General features: G+C 48.5%; 1 protein-coding gene across 2 annotated transcripts in view; it reads left to right on the plus strand.

Annotated features, from left to right (window-relative positions):
• Positions 1-19016, plus strand: part of PLPPR3 (phospholipid phosphatase related 3) — a 64352-nt gene that overhangs the window by 43034 nt on the left and 2302 nt on the right. The window lies entirely within an intron of this gene.

The raw sequence follows: 19016 nt of genomic DNA on the forward strand, positions 1-19016 counted from the left end.
CTGCCTGTGTGTGTGCTGGGCCTAAATATATGCCAATGGACTGTTGCAGTGGTGGCTGACGTGAAGCCTCATTCTCTGCTATGACATGCAGACTAATTCTCTGCTGACATGAAGACAGATTCTCTGTTACGGGACCTCCCTCCTCTGCCTGGGTGCTGGGCCTAAATATATGCCAATGGACTGTTGCAGTGGTGGCTGACGTGAAGCCTCATTCTCTGCTATGACATGCAGACTGATTCTCTGCTGACATGAAGACAGATTCTCTGTTACGGGACCTCTCTCCTCTGCCTGTGTGCTAGGCCTAAATATATGCCAATGGACTGTTGCAGTGGTGGGTGACGTGAAGCCTCATTCTCTGCTATGACATGCAGACTGATTCTCTGCTGTCATGAAGCCAGATTGTCTGTTACGGGACCTCTCTGCTCTGCCTGTGTGCTAGGCCTAAATATATGCCAATGGACTGTTGCAGTGGTGGGTGACGTGAAGCCTCATTCTCTGCTATGACATGCAGACTAATTCTCTGCTGACATGAAGACAGATTCTCTGTTACGGGACCTCTCTCCTCTGCCTGTGTGTGTGCTGGGCCTAAATATATGCCAATGGACTGTTGCAGTGGTGGCTGACGTGAAGCCTCATTCTCTGCTATGACATGCAGACTGATTCTCTGCTGACATGAAGCCAGATTCTCTGTTACGGGACCTCTCTCCTCTGCCTGTGTGCTAGGCCTAAATATATGCCAATGGACTGTTGCAGTGGTGGCTGACGTGAAGCCTCATTCTCTGCTATGACATGCAGACTAATTCTCTGCTGACATGAAGACAGATTCTCTGTTACGGGACCTCTCTCCTCTGCCTGGGTGCCGGGGCCTAAATATCTGAGAATGGACTGTTCCAGTGGTGGGTGACGGGAAGCCAGATTCTCTGCTATGGAACCTCTCTCCAATTGATTTTGGTTAATTTTTATTTATTTAATTTTTATTTTAATTAATTTCCCTATCCACATTTGTTTGCAGGGGATTTACCTACATGTTGCTGCCTTTTGCAGCCCTCTAGCCCTTTCCTGGGCTGTTTTACAGCCGTTTTAGTGCCGAAAAGTTCGGGTCCCCATTGACTTCAATGGGGTTCGGGTTCGGGACGAAGTTCGGATCGGGTTCGGATCCCGAACCCGAACATTTCCGGGATGTTCGGCCGAACTTCTCGAACCCGAACATCCAGGTGTTCGCTCAACTCTATTCAAGACGGATCCGTCTTGGCTAAGGTAAAGATAATACAAACGGATCCGTTCTGAACTGATGCAGACGGTTGTATTAGGCTACTTTCACACTAGCGTTCGGGCGGATCCGTTCAGAACGGATCCGCCCATAATAATGCAGACGGAGGCTCCGTTCAGTACGGATCCGTCTGCATTATTTTAGCAAAAAAAAGCTAAGTGTGAAAATAGCCTAGTACGGATCCGTCCAGACTTTCAATGTAAAGTCAATGGGGGACGGATCCGCTTGAAGATTGAGCCACATTGTGGCATCTTCAAACGGATCCGTCCCCATTGACTTACATTGAAAGTCTGGACGGATCCGTACGGATCCGCACGCCTCCGCACGGCCAGGCGGACACCCGAACGCTGCAAGCCGCGTTCAGCTGTCCGCCTGTCCGTGCGGAGGCGAGCGGAGCGGAGGCTGAACGCCGCCAGACTGATGCAGTCTGAGCGGATCCGCCTCCATTCAGACTGCATCAGGGCTGGACGGCTGCGTTCGGGTCCGCTCGTGAGCTCCTTCAAACGGAGCTCACGAACGGAATACCGAACGCTAGTGTGAAAGCAGCCTTATCCATGACGGATCCGCACAAAACGCGAGTGTGAAAGTAGCCTTAGGACTCATGCACACGACCATATACCCTCCGAGACATACGGTCCGTGAGTGGGCCATATGTGCTGGAGAGGCATACATCATGGACACGGGAACGCACAGCATCATAGGCCAGCGGGACTACAATGGAAGCGCTCATCTCCCTGTGCCCTGCCGCCGCCCCCGCCACTTGTCAGCAGGGCCGCATCGCCTGGGGAGATCGCCTTACTTTGCCTAATTGGCAGTGCAGCCCTGTTGGCGCCCCCCGAAATTTTGCGACCAGGGTAACGCCCCCCCCCCCCACGCTATACCACTGCATCTATCCATCCAGTTCAGCCTGTTATCCTGCAAGTTGATCCAGTGTAATGTCTTATTCACACATCAGTGTTCGGTCAGGGATTTCCATCAGTGATTTTTGAGCCAAAACCAGGTGTGGCTCTAAACACAGAACAGGTGCAGATCTTTCCCTTATACCAGGGGTGCACAACCTGCGGCCCTCGATATCATTCTGTGCGGCCCTCAACCATCTGGTGACAGACATGTATGTCTATGTCTTGTGGCTGCTCACATGCATTTTTCATGTATTCTTCCATTAGATGGGAGTCCTGGAAGTGTAAGCAGACATTTATGGTGTATACTGTATGTACAATATTCAATAAATACAGTAGACTGCAGACAACTGACACACCTCACACAAACTCCTGTCTCTCTGCCTGGAAAAACGACACTAACAGCCAAATTTTTGTGGGTGGAAGGTCGGTCACAGCTTTATTCTTATTCATTATTTTAGACTCAATCCTTTGAGAATAACCATCAACTATAAACTGCCCGGCCCAAAGCCGGTCCCCGGAGTGCGAGAAGCGCTATGCCACACCAAACATTGGTGCGCAAGTCCGCCTTCCCCTCCGTTGTAACTCTTGTAATCCTCCGACCTCCTGCTGTGACTTAAATCAGATCTGAAAAGAAACATGCAAAACAATCGGAAAAATAACCAAAGGGAGGGAGGGGGGGGAAGCTTCCTTCCAGAGGTGCCGGAGACTAAGAGGCAGGACACAGGGATGACCCTCCTTTTTATTAACTCTAAGGGTGGTATCTTCACCCATTACCCCGCCCCCCCAAGGGAGGGGGGGAGCGAACACCAACAACCAGCTATGTAGCTTTAGCAGAAAGACAGTGGGATTTTAACTCACAAACTGCCAGCAGTGTCTGCAGTCCGGCGCGCCTGCGTTATACACTGTGGCGCTAGTAGACTGCAGACAACTGACACACCTCACACAAACTCCTGTCTCTCTGCCTGGAAAAACGACACTAACAGCCAAATTTTTGTGGGTGGAAGGTCGGTCACAGCTTTATTCTTATTCATTATTTTAGACTCAATCCTTTGAGAATAACCATCAACTATAAACTGCCCGGCCCAAAGCCGGTCCCCGGAGTGCGAGAAGCGCTATGCCACACCAAACATTGGTGCGCAAGTCCGCCTTCCCCTCCGTTGTAACTCTTGTAATCCTCCGACCTCCACGGAGGAGCCCGTGTACCTCTACACGGCGCTCCGACCCCCACCCAGCAAAAACAAGGCTTGCTTAACCCCATCCTGCAGGCCAGAGAGGAAAATGTCCAAGCGAATATCATTGAGGTGCACACCACCGGGCCGCATCAAACGCTGGTCGTCACCCTCCAGCTGGTAGCGGCGAATAACTACTCCACCCCAGGATCGAACAGAACGGGATATTCTAGCATTAATGGACCTTCTGGCCCTCTCCATTGAACCGGAATCCCTCGCACCCTGCCAAGTGACCCTGGGGATCATCTCAGACCATCCAATAACCACTTCGGGAAAGAAAGTAGGAATTCTTTCCAAATCCGCTCTAATGAGGGTAATGAGCTCTGCTACTTTCAGCAAGCAGAGGTCATTACCCCCAGCATGGTTTACCAGAATCACAGGGGAGCGTGCAAGCGTGCTGAGGTGAACCGTTTCCGGCAAAACCTGCGACCAGCGAAGGCCACGCCAAATGACTTCCACATTCTGGAAACCCAGGCACCGACCGCCGGGTCTTGATTCAGCTCTCTGACAAGCCCAGAACAGGTACGAATGCCCCACAAAACAGACCGTGGGTCGAGGGGAATCTGCAAGAAAATTAAAGCAAGTCAGGGCGGACATAAGACACAAAACAATTAGACTTCCAGCGACCAATACGTTGCACTTCAGCATCAGGTAACCCCGCCCTGGCAGCCTCCGTCGCCGCGCCAATCCTGAAAGAATGTGACCCATAATCCCCGGCAGGCAACCGAGGACAGTTAAGCAGCGCCGGAAAACCGAGCAAAGTTGAAAGCGGGTGAGAGGGGAGGACGTTGCATGGCATAAAAACAAGGGGCATGGAGGGCGAGATGCCGCGAATTCCGAGGTCGCCGCGACTGGGCAAGCAGGGCCGGGAATGCGATATAACGACACGCTAGAACCCCGGCCAAAATATCAGTTTTTTTGACCGGCGGAGGCGAATGCGCACCAAGGAATCCGTAATAAGGACATCCTCTTGCAAAACACCCCCTGGCTGGAACTTGGACGGGGGGAGGAGCTCGCTTATCCGAAAAGCTCAGAAAAACGCAAGGCAAAATGCAGCGCAAAACAACAAGACTTCTTGCGGGGAAGGGCAAGCTTGTTGCGAGGCCTGAAGCAGTTGGACCAGTAGATGAAATGAAACCGGGCGCCGATGCCCTTTCCGCACAGCCTTTCCGCACAGCTCTTTCCGCACAGTCGATGGTTACGCTCAGACGATCCGACACAGAGGAATGGACCAGATGGGTCCCTGCTAGCGCTACCCAGCCAGCCCAGGCCTTACCATAACCCGTCCAGGGCCTAGGAGCCACTGAGGCTCTGATGAGGAGTCACTCGCTCAGCGGGATGTCCCAGAGATGGGCCGGGCACATGGAGCCCTCCGGTGAAGCTGCTGGCACTAGGGTCCGGAACTCCTGCCAATGAAATGAGAAAGCGCATCAGCAGCGCTGTTAATGATACCTGGAACACGAGGCACGAAAATAAATATTATCCTGTAAACATCTTAACACCAGGTGCCGAACAAAGCCCAAACCGGGGGGGATGAGGAAGACAACCGGTTAACGCAATGAACCACAGATATGTTATCCGTGCAAAAACATACCCTCCTATTTTGTAGCGAAGGTCCCCATAATTCGATGGCCACTATAATGGGAAAAAGTTCCAACAAAGTAATATTGGAACAAAGGCCCGCCGTGCGCCACTCCTGAGGCCAGGGAGATGCGCACCACTGCGTACCTAGGATGGCACCAAAACCGACAGAACCCGCCGAGTCAGTAAACAGGGACAGGTCGGGCTGGAAATATCCGGGAGCTGCCAGCACGTATGGCCGTTGTAAGAAAGCAGAAAACTGCGCCACCTGAAAGTCCCATTTAAGCTTGAGCGTTAAGCGTACGTGACACAATGTCCGACTTCGCCAATAAACCACCCCGGCCTGCCGCTCTCAGTAAAGAGACTGCCCTGTCAAAGGAAACACAGGAGACTGTAGCGTCCTCCTTAGAAATCCCGTCATTGACAGAATCGCCTTTGGGGAAGGACAAATGATGTCTAAAAACTGCCCAATGGTGAAACCCGGATATTATCAAAAGGAGGGATGAAAAAGGGGCCAACTATTCTACTTAACTCAACCTCCTTCCGAATTTTAGACTGCAAAACCTCTGAATACCGGGGGGCACACGGAAGGTTGCCCGCACAGCTAGGGCGGCAGGATAACCAAAAAGGGATGGAAAAACCGAAGGAAAAACCAAACCTAAGCTCAGCGGAAGCCCTTTTATTGGGGTACAGCTCTAGCCACGGGGACATCTCTGCTACGCTCACTGGGCTCTTTTGCGGTAGAGGATGCGTTGGATCTGGCCGGCTGCTGGTTAGGGCATCGAATGGCCGCATGAGATCCCCCGCAGACGGAACACTCATGTTTGAATTTACATAGAGAGAAGAACCTACAGTGGCCTTCGTTATACATCCAGCAGGATCCTGGCCTGCGGATTGACACAGGCCCCTGACCGCTGGAAGTGAGGCCGGGGGCCGCTGACTGAAAGGGCACAGATTTTTGTGACAGCATCAGCCGCAACCAGAGGTCTGTGGATTTGACACCCCAACCGATATGCGGTAGAAGCGCCAATCGCCTACGGAACTCCTCGTCGTAGCGCCACCAGGCGGAACCGCCGTGGGACTTATAGGCGCTATAAACGGATTCCAAATACAGAAATAATTCACCGCAGCGCTCCGGGTGCTTCTGTGCCATGACATAACCCAAGACCGAGAAGGCCTGTAGCCAATTACCCATGGTGCGCGCCACCTTGGGCCGGCGATCGATGAACCTGTCTGAATTGGGGGAACGCTCTTTATCTACAGTATGCTGGTCTACAGTAACTAATGACCAGATGTCTATGTATTGGTTAGCCCAAATTTTCTCCATAGTGTCCATGTCCAAGTGCGCCCCCAAAGGAGACAGGCCGCAGAATAGCGATTCTTTATGATCACCTGCCCTAGGCGGGGCAGCAGGAGGGGGCTTACCTGCAGCAGCATCACTCCCGTCCAAGTGCGACAATAAAGATTTAAGTACCGGGACCAACTGAGGACCCAAAGAGGCCCCCCAAGCCCCCGTAAAATTCAACTCACCAGTAGTAGAAGGACCTGGAGGTTCGACTGGAGCGATTGGAGGATTCGGATCCTGAACCGCGCTGGCCCGGCTGGCCCCGCGAGAAGACCGTGCAGCTGATGCATGGGCACCCCTTCTGCGTCGTGAATGAGACCTGCCAGCGATATCGCTGCAGGAGCTGACCTCCGATGATGAAGGTGACCGCCAACGAGACGATCTGGAGCGGGCACTTCTGTGGGACCGCCGCGCAGACCGTGAACGATGACGGGAACAACGTGGATGACAAGCTGCCGACCTGCGCCGATAACGGCGGTCGGATACATCAGATGAGCACCTTCTGGAATTGGGGCGTTCCCCCATATGCGCAATAGGGGCAGAGACCCCAGTAGGGGGCCCTAAATGTGCCATAAGCGATGAGGAAGTGGTGGGATTGGCTACAATAAAGTCAGGCAGGGTGGCCTGAGTGGGATTGGGGGGTAGGGGGAGTGGGTTGGCAGGAGCATTAGTGCAACTGTTGGCACTCCCAGGAGCCTGTGCCTCGGTAGAGGGGCATCCCTGGGCTCATCTGCAGATGACACATTGGAATTTCTATTGCCCATAATCCCTGGGCTGACAGTCTGCAGCAGGGAGCTGAGGAGAGAGGAGCTTGCCTGCCAGGGAGCGGGAAACTGCTGAGGACTGGAGGGGGGCGGAGCCACAGACCACGCTGCCGGAAGCACTGACTGCACTCCGGCCAGCTCTCTGGAAACATCGCTACCCAGCTCAGTAACACAGGTGAGCGCAGCAGTATGCTGCGCTGCAGGGACCTGGGATGCCTGGGCACTTAGTGCCAGAGTGGGGGCAGAGATCACAGCAGATGTGGGCACACTAGCAGTGTTACTAGGCACTAGCTCAGGCAAGGGGACAGAGGGAGCTCGGGGGTTAATGAAAGAAGCAGGGGGCGGGAGACCAGAACGTGCTGCAGGCTGAGCTGATAACACTCCTGCACACACGCTGGAGGCTGCGCCCCCCCCCCCCCCCCCCCCGCTTTGAACCTCTCACACGTGGAGGAGGGAGGGAGGGAGAGCTGAGTCTGGCTGGGGCTCTAGTACGCCGTTTAGGGCGGCCAGAAACTAAAGAGTCCCCTGCAGGCATAGCAGGAGGGGGCTCCTGCAAGCCAGCAATGAGGGATGTTAGGAAAGCTGGGTTTTCCTGGACTCTAGCAGCTAGGGCTGCCAGGAGGGCTCTGTCGTCGGCCATACCTTGTTAGGAAGCTTCCTTCCAGAGGTGCCGGAGACTAAGAGGCAGGACACAGGGATGACCCTCCTTTTTATTAACTCTAAGGGTGGTATCTTCACCCATTACCCCGCCCCCCCAAGGGAGGGGGGGAGCGAACACCAACAACCAGCTATGTAGCTTTAGCAGAAAGACAGTGGGATTTTAACTCACAAACTGCCAGCAGTGTCTGCAGTCCGGCGCGCCTGCGTTATACACTGTGGCGCTAGTATATCAGCTGGTAATACCCCTTTAACTTTTATTTTCGGCCCATGGGATTCCTTCAGTCTGACAATGTGGCCCCCAACCTGAAAAGGTTGTGCACTCCTGCCTTCTACCTTATCTCTGTGGAGGCTGCAATCCTGGTTTTGGCTCACAATCACTGATGGAAATCACTGAAGTGTGAATGAGGCATAAGGCAAAAAACCCTGTGAGGTAAAAGCCAATTTCCTTCATTTTAGGGGGAAAAATGTCTCCCTGGATCAAAGACACTTCTCCAGAATTCTAATAACTATAACCTGTAATATTATTACACTCCAGAAATACATCCAGGCCCCTCTTGAATTCCTTTATTGTACTCACCATCACCACCTCCTCAGGCAGAGAGTTCCATAGTCTCACTGATCTTACCGTAAAGAATCCTCTTCTATGTTTGTGTACAAACCTTCTTTCCTCTAGACGTAGAGGATGTCCCCTCGTCACAGTCGCTTCTACTACCCCTAAACAACCACACATTTTATGCCTTGTCCATCGTGTTCCATACTGTACAGCGGCTGCTGGAAACCATACCCTGCACAGGGTAAATATAACAAACCTGACATAACAAACACCTAAAAAAAAAGGGATGCTTCATGTTCCTGGATGATCACTGTCACTAGCACATGTAGTTGTAGTGGTGGAATTAGTGGACAATATATAGCCATTGCTTCATCTATTACCAACTAGGAATCTATTTTAGGTCTTTTTTTATTATAAAAAGCACAAAAAAATGCAGGCTGGAACTAGACTCCAGACTACGTGTCAGTGTGGTGAGAACTGTAGATAGACCACTCCACTGTTTGAAAATGTGTAAAATCTGTGGCCACTCAGCCAGACTGGGAAATGTTCGACTGTTGTGTTGACTGTTGTTGTAGAGGCTGAATAGTATAGAACGTTGATGAAATGTTTTTTGCAATATTAATGACTGTCTCACTTCTTCACTATGGTAGCACTCCTCCCAGTGTGAGAGCAGGAGGGCCTGACCTTACAAGCAACAACTGCCCCATTTAATAGGGGAGCAGGGGATCCCCATTCTTGTGATTGGTGGGTGTCCCAGCTGTAGGACACCACCAATTAGACACATATTCCCAATGCTGTGATAAGTATTGTTTCTGGGAAAACTCCTTTAATAGACAGGAAATGTTCATATGATGTGACATTCTTCAGGAAGAAATGGAAGATGGAGTGAAACTTCCTCCCCAAGAGGCCAGAGAATGCATACAGAACATTAACTGTATAGTGTTGCTATACTGCCTTATCTAGCAAACAATAGACCTGTCACTTGTTATTAATTTCCCAACCCGCCAATAATAATGAGTTACTCTGTTGACCCTGTCCCACGGGAAAGCTGCAAAGTGAACTGCAAACCACAATTCACAATTTTTATTTAAAAATAACAAACACAAAAATGTGTAGTATGTTCATCATAAAAATAATCTCATTGAATGAGATTCTCTTGGGTAGATTTTTCATATTTTGTTTTTATTATGATTATTTTTATTATTATTTAGCTTTATTCTTCTCAACAGAAGTCATTTACTGACGACACTCTTAATTTCCTTCCTGGGGTGAGTTCAAATGTTGCAGATTTGCGCTGTGGATTCCACACTGCAAATCTGCAGCAAATAACAGTACAAAACATGTTTTTAAAACACGAGTGGTAAGCGGAACCTGGAGAAAGGATGTGTTGGGGCAAAGCTGTCACGGTAGACACCCCTTTTGGTGACTGGATGTAAACTCCTCTTACACAGGCTCTGCACACTGTACTTCTCCCTGGGCTGGGTGGTGGTATTATGGCGTGGTGTAACCCCTGATGCTAATAGAGTATACCAGAAAGGTGGTGGATGGTGGAATGAAACACCCCAAGCAGAGTTTAAGGCTATGGACATTTTTGAGAGCAGTTTTTTATTTTTTCATTCTATTCAGTTGGGGCTAAAAATAATTTTTTTCAATAGTTTATTAAATATTTTCTGCAGTTTCTTTCTTCTACAGCTTTTAGTGTCAGCGCATCTGCAGGCTATCAGACTCTCTGCTTCACACTGAACCTGTCATAGAACTGCTCTGATGGCTGGATCTATAGCCCTTATCTCTGAACTCCTGACAGCTCATAAACACTCGTTTAGTTAGGACACTATAGATAAGGGTTACAGCTCCAGCGATCAGAGCAGTTCTCATTCTGATTCAATATGAAACAAAGAGCCTGATAGCCTGCAGTTTTAGTTATATAGGTTTCATATTTACAGCGTTCCATATGTGGTAAAACTGACCTATTAACTTGATTCTCCAGCAGTGATGGCCAGTTTGCAGTATTCACCGACGAACACATGCGATCTGCCTTCATCGGGCTGTTCTCGGAACTGCCTGCTCCCGGTGACCGCATGTGTTTTCGAGCGTCTCGTGGCGCAGGCACAGGTAAGGACTTGCCTCTGCATCGCCGGGCTTGGGAATAAAGATGGCAGATCCCATGTGTTCGTCGGCGAACACTGCAAACTGGTCATTACTGTTCTCCAGGTCAGTATGATTACAGCGATACCACACTTTTATCATTTTTCTTGTTTTAATACTATAAAAAATAAAAACTTTGAAACAAAAAATGTTTTTTTTGCATCGCCATATTCTGACCCCCATAAGGGTCCATTCACACGTCCGTTGTTTGTTTCCTGATCTGTTCCATTTTTTGCTGAACAGATCTGGACCCATTCGTTTTCAATGGGTCCTGAAAAAAAACAGACAGCTCAATGTCAGATTTTTTTTCAGGACCCATTGAAAATGAATGGGTCCAGATCTGGTCCAGATCTGTTCAGCAAAAAACGGAACAGATCAGGAAAGAAACAACGGACGTGTGAATGGACCCTAAGGCCTCTTTCACACTACAGTATGTTGAATTCAGTGTTTTGCGTTCCGTTTTTCACGGATCCGTTGTTCCGTTTTTTGCTTCCGTTGTGGTTCCGTTTCCGTTCCGTTGTTCCGTTCCGTTTTTCCGTATGGCAAATACAGTATACAGTAATTTCATATAAAAAATTGGGCTGGGCATAACATTTTCAATAGATGGTTCCGCAAAAAACGGAACGGAAACGGAAGACATATGGATGCATTTCCGTATGTGTTCCGTTTTTTTTGCGGACCCATTGACTTGAATGGAGCCACGGACTGTGATTTGCGGCCAAATATAGGACATGTTCTATCTTTTCAACGGAACGGAAAAACGGAAATACGGAAACGGAATGCATACGGAACACATTCCGTTTTTTTGCGGAACCATTGAAATGAATGGTTCCGTATACGGACCGTATACGGAACGCAAAAAACGGACCGTATACGGAATGCAAAAAACTGTAGTGTGAAAGAGGCCTAAGGGTCCATTCACACGTCCTGTTTTTTTTCATCCTGAAAAACGGTCCGTTTTTTGCGGATCCGTTGTTCCTGAAAATGTTTCCGTATGTCATCCGTTTTTTGCGGATCCGTAAAAAACGGGAGCATGTATACATTTCAATAATCAAATAAAGTTGTTTGGATTTCTTTGAAAAAAAAATTGAAAAAAAATAATAAAAAAAAAATAAAAAAAAAATTGTTATGTGTTTCCAGGAACGGAATCCGCAAAAAACGGATGACATACGGAATGACATCCGAATGTCATCCGTTTTTTGCGGATCCATTGACTTTGTATTGTACCAGGATCCGATTTTTCAGGACAAGAATAGGACATGTTTTATATTTAAACGGACATGCGGAACGGAACAACGGAAACGGACAGCACACATTGTGCTGTCCGATTTTTTCCAGGACCCATTGAAAATGAATGGGTCCAGATCTGGTCCTGATCTGTTCCTGAAAAAACGGAACAGATCAGGAAAGAAAAAACGGACGTGTGAATGGACCCTAAGGCTGAGTTAAAACTTCAGTTATTTCCAACAGTTATTGTGAGGCAAAACCAGTTTTGGGTAAAAAAAATCAGAACAGGTGCAAATCGTTCTGCTATACCTTCTCATATAAGCTTTAGGCCCCCTGCACACGAACGTGAGTGCCCCGTGGTCGTGCTGCGGCCCGCAAAATGCGGGCCGCAATGCACGAACACAGTCCGTGGGACAGCCACAGCAGATCGCTAACCCATTCACTCCGTAGTGCTTCCGTAAGGTTCCGTTCAGTGCTTCCGTTCCGTACCATTCCACATCTCCGGATTTGCGGACCCATTCAAGTGAATGGGTCCGCATCCGTGATGCAGAATGCCCACGGAACGGCACCCGTGTATTGCGGATCCGCAAATGCAGTCCGCAATACGGCAACAGGAAGCATGCGTTCGTGTGCAGGGGGCCTTACTCTTGATTTTGGCTCACAATAACTGATGGAAATCTCTGACCAAATAACTGAAGTGTCAACTAGGCCAAACATTTTTATATCTACATCTACAGAGTTGTGTAAAGGCTCTTCTTTTGTAGGGCGATCTATATTTTTTTATAACAGTTTGCAACTTTTTGATCCCTTTTATTATTAAAAAAAATTTAGGAGGAAAAGTGACCAAAAAGCAGTGAATGGTCCATTTCCTTTATTTTTTTCCTGATATTCCGCACTATCAGTATCAACACTATCATCTACCCGGGAAAGGTTTTAATTAGTCCAGCAGCAGCTTTGGTGCTGTTTCCTGCATACAGACCACATTGCTCTGCAACTGATGAACTCTGAACTACACACTGCTCAACTTCCTTCCTCTAAGAGAGCATGTGTTAGTTTAAGCCACCCCACCTCCTTGTCCTGACCAGCTCTTAGAGGTATACTGTAGAGAATACCCATGTCATGACTTAAAAATGAGATAGTACCCCTCAAATCCTGACATCGGCATCCCACCCAGTTGAGCCAGTAGTCAAGGCAGGGGCATAGCTAAAGGCTCATGGGCCCTGGTGCAAGAGTTCAGCTTGGGCCCCCCTTCCCTCAGTGCTCTGTGGCCAGAGGAAGGGAAGCACATGGCCTTCATGCTGCCTGAGGCAAAAATTAAAACAGCAATCTTCCCCCACCATGCCAAATTCTTGACTTAACCCCTTCCCTCCCACCAGAGGTGTAACTATACCAGCATGCATTTTTTATAATACCGTTGTCTTCTTATGCGACACAAGGGATTTTGGGCCCCTCAGGCTATTGGACCTGGTACTGACTGCTACCTCTGCACCTCACATAGCTACGACCCTGTCCTGATGGTCTATTTAAAGGGTTAAACATTGACTTATAGGCAGGGGCGTAGCTATAGGGGGTGCAGAGGTTGCAGTCGCTACCGGGCCCAGGAGCCTGAGGGGGCCCAAAGACCCTTGTGGAAAGGTGAAGAATTTGGCATGGGGGGGCATTTACATTTTTGCTATGTGCCTCCCTGCCCCTGGCCACAAAGCACTGAGGGAAGGGGGGCCCAAGCTGAACTCTTGCAGCAGGGCCCATGAGCCTTTAGCTACACCCCTGTATATAGCATAGCTGTCTTACATCTGGTGGCATTAGAGGCAGAGCTTGTTAAGAGCTCATTTGCATTCCTTAACAATGACACAGACAATGCAAAAGACAGTTTAAGGCTAATTTAAGCGTGTCCAGTGCGGAAAACATGCGGACATACAGCCTGTGCAGCTGGTTCAGCTGCACAGGGGCCCAGCAAGGGATAGGGCCCAGCAAGGGATAGGGCCCTTTGGTGTATTTTATTTATTTATTTATTTTATTATTTTTTTCACTCCCTTCCTCTGGCAACAGGGTAACCTGGGTGCAGGTCGTGGGGGCCCTGATTAGGACTTACTGTGAATCTGCTGCCCATTGTGCCTAAACTCCATAGCTGAAGGACCTGCGATTACATCATAGTCATGTGATCTTTTCAACAGTGGAAGTGGTGGTAGGACCTGTGATGAGGCCACCATCATGTGATCAGTGCAGAAAAAGGCAGCGCTCAGCATTGGAGACCTGTGATGCCATGGAATGAATATGAGTGCCAGAGAAATGCTGGGAGATGTGGTTCTCCGCTGTTATACCTCCTCCCTGCTTAGTGGGAGGGAAATATGTTATTTAACTGGGACTGTATGTTAGAAGGGCTGAAGGGAGGGGAGGACTGTTAGTTACATGGGACTGTATGTTAGAAGATTGGGGAGATGACTGGTGTAATTTACATGGGACTGGATATCATAGTGGACTGGAGGGTAAGGAGTGATATTTACATGGGAATATGTGTTGGAGGGGATGAAGGAGGGGATTGAAGTTATTTACATGGGACTGTATGTTATAGAAGACTATATGGAAGAGATGTTATTTAAATTGGACTGGAGAGAGAAGACTGGTGTTACATGGGACTACATGGTATAGAAGACTGAAGGTAAAGGAGTGAAGCTATTTACATGGGACTGTATGTTATAGAACACTTTAAGAAAGAGAGGTTATTTACATGGGACTGTATCATATAGAAGATTGGGGGAGAGGACTGGTGTTATTTACATGGAAGTGGATATTATAGAAGACTGGAGGGTAAGGAGTGATGTTATTTACATGGGACTATGTGTTGGAGGGGCTGACTGAGGGGATTTAAGTTATTTACATGGGACTGTATGTTATAGAAGACTGTAAGGAAGATGTGTTATTTACATGGGACTGCATGGTATAAAAGACTGGGGGTATAGCAGTGAAGTTATTCACATAGGACTGCATGGTATTAAAGACTGGAGGGAGAGCAGTGAAGTTATTTACATGGGACTGTATTGTATAGAAGACTGTAGGGAGAGGACAGGCATTATAATTTATGGGGGCACTACAGAGAAGAATATAACTCCAGGGGGTACGGCGGGAGGTATTGTAATTACAGGGGCACTGCAGGGAACATTATAAATACTGTGGGCAGTGTTGGTGGGCATTACCACTACTGATGGCTCTATAGAAGTGCCATATACAGTAGATTATATATAGACTATAAGGGGTGCCCTATAGGGGGGCCTTTATTAGTACTGAGGGCACTGTAGGGAGCCTTATTACCACAGAGGGTACTATAGGAGGCTTCCTCCTAGCAGTGATGGACGGGATTTAGCGCTGCCCTAGAACGTAAAGCTGCCCATCAGTGCCGATGACATCACCGGGAACACTGCTAGGCAGAAGTCTTCTCCTAGCATTATAAAAATGTAAGCAAAACAACCCTTACCCTGCGCAGGGCAGGGGAGAGCATCGGAGCATGACATTTCAGAGAGGCTGAGTGGGGGGAGAAGGGGATATGTCCGGGTTCAGCTCTGAACCCGGACAACCGCTTTAAAGGTCATCTGTCAGCAGATCTGTCCCTATGACACTGGCTGACCTGTTGCAGGTGCACTTGGCAGCTGAAGGCATCTGTGCTGCTCCCATGTTTATATGTGCCCACATTACTGAGAAAAATTAGGTTTTAATATATGCAAATGAGCCTCTAGGAGCAACGAGGGTGTTGCTGTTACACCTAGAGGCTCCGGTTTCTCTGCAACTGCCGCTCCCTTTCTACGTTGACAGTGCCTGGCAGGAAAAATGTCATCACAACTGGCCAAGTGCAGAGGGCACGGCAGTTATAGAGCCTCTAGGTGTAATGGTAACGCCCCCATTTGCATACAATAAGACATCATTTTTCTCAGGAATGCGGGCACATATGAACATGGGACCAACACAGATGCCTTCACCTGCCAAGTGCACGTGTAACACGTCAGCCCATTAGTTGTGCAAGCGTATGAGGGATAGCTGAAGGCCTAGTGAGGATTTTACTATCTGTTATCTAAAAAATACTTACTTCAGTGAGGGCAGGAAGCCAGCACTAAAGTGCCTAGAGCAGCATAAAATCTAAATACGGCACTGGTTCCACGGCGGCAGCACGATGTAGTGTCACACAACACACTGTTGGTCTGTGTGAGAATCGGTGTGGCTGGGAATCTTCTGTGCTCCTCCTCCTACACAGACCAGCAGAGCAGTGTGACGCTACATTGTGCTACTGCTGTGCAGGGGCGTAGCTATAGGGGGTGCAGAGGTAGGAGTCGCTACCGGGCCCAGGAGCCTGAGGGGGCCCAAAGACCCTTGTGCCACATAAGACACTGGCATTATAGAAAGTGCATACTGGTCAATTTACACCTCTGGCTGGAGGGAAGGGGTTAGGTTAAGAATTTGGCATGAGGGGGTGCCCTTTCAATGTTTGCCTCAGGCAGCAGGAAGGATATTTGCTCCCCTGCCCCTTGCCAACAAGCACTGAGGGACGGGGGCCAAAGCTGAACTCTTACACCAGGGCCCATGAGCTTTTAGCTATGCCCCTGCTGCTGTGGATCATAACTACTGTGAAGGGGGAACATATCTGGCATCACTACAGTGAGGGGGCACATATCTGGGCATAACTAATGTAAGGTTGCACATATCTGGACATAACTACTGTGAGGGGGCACATATCTGGACATAACTACTGTGAGGGGGCACATATCTGGACATAACTACTGTGAGGGGGACATATATCTGGGCATAACTACTGTGAGGGGACACACATCTGTTATAACTACTGTGAGCGGGCACATAGCTGGGCATAACTACTGTGAGTGGGCACATAGCTGGGCATAACTACTGTGAGTGGGTACATATCTGGGCATAACTAGTGTGAGGGGACACACATCTGTTATAACTACTGTGAAGGGGCACATATCTGGCCAAAACTACTGTGAAGGGGCACATATCTGGCCAAAACTACTGTGAGGGGACACATATCTGGACATAACTACTGTGAGGGGTCACATATCTGGCCATACCTAGTGTGAGGGGACACACATCTGTTTTAACTACTGTGAAGGGGCACATATCTGGCCAAAACTACTGTGAAGGGGCACATATCTGGCCAAAACTACTGTGAGGGGACACATATCTGGACATAACTACTGTGAGGGGTCACATATCTGGCCATACCTAGTGTGAGGGGACACACATCTGTTATAACTACTGTGAGGGGTCACATATCTGGCCATAACCACTGTGAGGGGGCAGATATCTAGACATAACTACTGTGAGGGGGCACATATCTGGACATAACTACTGTGAGGGGGCACATATCGGTTATAACTACTGTGAGTGGGTACATATCTGGGCATAACTAGTGTGGGGGGACACACATATGTTATAACTACTGTGAGGGGGCACATATCTGGCCATAACTAGTGTGAGGGGACACACATCTGTTTTAACTACTGTGAGGGGGCACATACCTGGCCATAACTACTGTGAGGGGACACATATATGGGCATAACTACTGTGAGGGGTCACATATCTGGCCATAACTAGTGTGACGGGACACACATCTGTTATAACTACTGTGAGGGGGCACATATCTGGCCATAACTACTGTGAGGGGGCACATATCTAGGCATAACTACTGTGAGTGGGCACATATCTGGACATAACTACTGTGAGGGGGCACATATCTGGCCATTACTACTGTGAGGGGACACATATCTGTTATAACTACTGTGAGGGGGCACATATCTGGGCATAACTACTGTGAAGGGGGCACAGTGATGGCATTACTACTATGTGCTGGTACAAAGAGGGAATAATTACTATGTGGGGGCATTAAGAGGACTGGGTGTGTATTGCTATGTTTTGGGCAGATTTAGAGGAGTGATTCAGACCCATATCAGCTGTTTAGACTCTGCAGACGTTCCACTCTATGGCTCATTACAAGTAGCATAGGGATAGACACACATAGGACTAGGTCTGCACATGTGAGTCCCTGCCATTTGTGTAGCGGTATTTCAGCCTGGTTGCTATAGACTACACCTATATCAGACTACACCAATATACTGAGTGGTAGCAAGCAACAGGCTATTATTCAGGCGATCAGAGTGGTGGATGGTCAATTACCAATCCCTCTCCACATCTCTGATCTCCTGTATGCCTGATTTTATATCAATTCTCTATACCCCCCTTTTTTCTATTGATTCTAATAAAATCTTTATTATTTTCACTTTTAACGTTTTTTGAGGCTGAGACGCAAAATATATATATAGAACGTGTACCACCAAAATTACCCTTACTGTGATTTAACAGATTTAGAGGAGTGGCCTTGTATGAAAAAAATATATATACCTATTGTAAATGTATTGACTCATAATAACAAGATGTTTTTATTTGCAAGTATATGTTTATATCTGTATGTGTTGTTTGGGGGGGGGGGGGGCAGGTATACTCTTTGCACAGGAGTCCTCTGCTGTCTGTGTCCGCCCCTGATGCTACATGTGGGAGCACACGGAAACGTTAATCTGAAATTAGCCTAAATGCAGTTTCAGTGCAAATATTATCAAGATGAACATGGGCTTCATACAAAAGTGCTGGTGGTATGTGGATACCCCTTGGCATGGGGAAGAACAAGCATTATCATTATGTTGCAGAAATGCACTGGGTTTTACCACAGTTATCACTCTTCATTCTTTCACTCTGTTAGGCCCCTTTCACATGAGCGAGTTTTCCGCGCGGGTGCAATGCGTGATGTGAACACATAGCACCCGCACTGAATCCTGACCCTCTCATTTCAATGGGTCTGTGTACATGGGCGTTGTTTGTCACGCATCAGTTCTGCGTTGCGTGAAAATCGCAGCATGTTCTATATTCTGCGTTTTTCACGCAGCCCTGGCCCCATAGAAGTGAATGGGGCTGCGTGAAAAACGCATTGTATCCGCAAGCAAGTGCGGGTACAATGCGTTTTTCACTGATGGTTGCTAAGAGATGTTGTTTGTAAACCTTCAGTTTTTTATCACGCGCGTGAAAAACGCATCAAAACGCATTGCACCCGCGCGGAAAAAACTGCCCAACTGAACGCAATCGCAGACAAAACTGACTGAACTTGCTTGCAAAATGGTGCGAGTTTCACTGAACGCACCCTGAACGCATCCGGACCTCCGTGTGCTGTCCGCATCAGTATGTCCGTTCCGTTGCTCCGCCCAAAAAATAGTGCATGTCCTATTTTTTTTCTAGTTTGCGGACAAGGATAGGCATTATTACAAAGGATCCGCCAAAAAAACGGATCC

The sequence above is a fragment of the Bufo gargarizans genome, chromosome 1, assembly GCF_014858855.1.
Source record: "Bufo gargarizans isolate SCDJY-AF-19 chromosome 1, ASM1485885v1, whole genome shotgun sequence".
NCBI lineage: Eukaryota > Metazoa > Chordata > Amphibia > Anura > Bufonidae > Bufo > Bufo gargarizans.